The 1,867-nt window shown below is 39.3% G+C and overlaps 1 long non-coding RNA gene across 1 annotated transcript; it reads left to right on the plus strand.

Annotated features, from left to right (window-relative positions):
- The first annotated feature begins 187 nt into the window (after window positions 1-187).
- On the plus strand, window positions 188-1,488 carry LOC140966799 (uncharacterized). Its single transcript, XR_012173438.1, has 2 exons — window positions 188-646; window positions 973-1,488. It is a non-coding gene; the product is annotated as an uncharacterized lncRNA (long non-coding RNA).
- Window positions 1,489-1,867: the final 379 nt, after the last annotated feature.

Below are 1,867 nucleotides of genomic sequence, written 5' to 3' on the forward strand. Positions count from 1 at the left end.
ATGCTAAGAGTATTATTTTTTATTTTGAATATTGGTAGGATTGACATGTCTCACATATTACGATCCGTGAGACGGTCTCACATGAGACTCACTCCAATAATTTTGAGTAATTATTTAAATACTTATACGTATTCATTTTAATACTTCGTTCATCGCATGAATGACGGATAGACTTAGCTCCGACTAATCTTGAATCCAATCCAAATAATGAATACATGCACATGCAAAGAAACGAATATATGGCCAGGTTTCGAATGGCTATCAACCCTATTCACGCAATATATGTGAGTGAGTACGTTCTTGCTCTGGCTTTTTTTTTCACCAAACAAAGCAACCCAACCCCCTGAAATTTCCGTTATATAAAGCCCCTCTTTTCAGGATCTTCTTCTTCTTCCTGCGATTCAACTGCTTCTACTTACCTCGCCAGCTGTAAACCCCCGCAAATTAATCCTTCGTCTCCCACAAAATTCAATCATGGGACTGGAGAAAAATGAACTGTTCCTCTTGTCTTTCATGGCTTTTTTGGGATTCACCATGGGTGCTACTGTATACGAAGTCGGTGACTCTGCGGGATGGACGGTTACCGGAAATGTGGATTACGGCAGATGGGCTTCTTCGAAGACGTTTCGAGTTAATGATACTCTTCGTAAGTTCTTTTCTCTAGCTGATTAAATTCAAGATTCGTTGATTTCTTGAAAAACTCGAATTCTTTGGGAGGGGGTACTGGCCGGTTCTACATTTTCTCACCAACCTCCATCTTGAATTTTCGCACATCGCATTATTGAAACAAAAACAACATGGGATTCGTCATCACATGCATGTTCTCTTTCTTCTTATGTAAATACCATATAGTATGCGTTCTTCTAAATCCGCCATAATCCTATATATATACCGGTGGGTTAAAGGAAGTTTAAATCTATATACACACACACTTTTTGTGATACGATTGTAAAAACATGAATTTGTGCGTAGTTTTCAAATTCGACCCGCAGGATCACAATGTGCTGCAAGTGAGCCTGTCGGACTTCCATTCGTGCGACGCTACTGCTCCGATGGCCACCTACTCCACCGGAAATGACTCGTTCTTCATACGGAGCCCCGGCCACTACTTCTTCTTCTGTGGATTTCTGGGCCACTGCCAGGCTGGTCAGAAAGTCGATATTCGGGTACCCAAGCCTCTTGGGCCCGTTGGAGCTCCAATTGGAAGCCCAATCCAGCCTCCTGAGGCCTCGCCCAATGGGCCAATGGAACCAAGCCCATCCAGCGGCGAATCTATCATATGTTTCCAAAAAATTTGGCTATTACTGGTTTTTCTCACGTGGGATTTGTTTTAATTGTGGGATTATGCTTCATATCAGGAATCTTTGGTAAGTGAATGTTTTGGACAAAAGTATAGTTGTTAGAGTGGTTTATTGGAGGATTGTTTGCTTTTAGGACGTAATTTTGTTCGTCGACGTACATAATTCTAACTCGAATCTCATTGAAGTACTTCGAAAGCCATGGAAATGCACGTGATGAAATTTAAGAGAAAAATTACGTGAAGAACAGCGCAAAATTGTAAAATGGGATGATTGATCTTCAACCATGTTTTGCAACTCAATAAGGGGCTATGCCTATGTGTTATGCCCACAGTTTAATTTGGTTTACTTGTTTTGTTCGGATCCTAACTTTTACACCAAATAACAAATATATATAAATAATAAAAGAAATTATATTTGAGAACAACATAGGATGAAACTTTCTCTTAACTTATCGAGAATATAATAATATTACAATAGAAGCATTTCGAGGATAGAATTGTGGTCATGAACATTTATTTAAAGAGGTTTTCAACCAAGTTAGTTCAGTATAAGAATCGAAGTAAATC

The sequence above is a fragment of the Primulina huaijiensis genome, unplaced genomic scaffold (genome assembly GCF_012295235.1).
Source record: "Primulina huaijiensis isolate GDHJ02 unplaced genomic scaffold, ASM1229523v2 scaffold208008, whole genome shotgun sequence".
Classification (NCBI taxonomy): domain Eukaryota; kingdom Viridiplantae; phylum Streptophyta; class Magnoliopsida; order Lamiales; family Gesneriaceae; genus Primulina; species Primulina huaijiensis.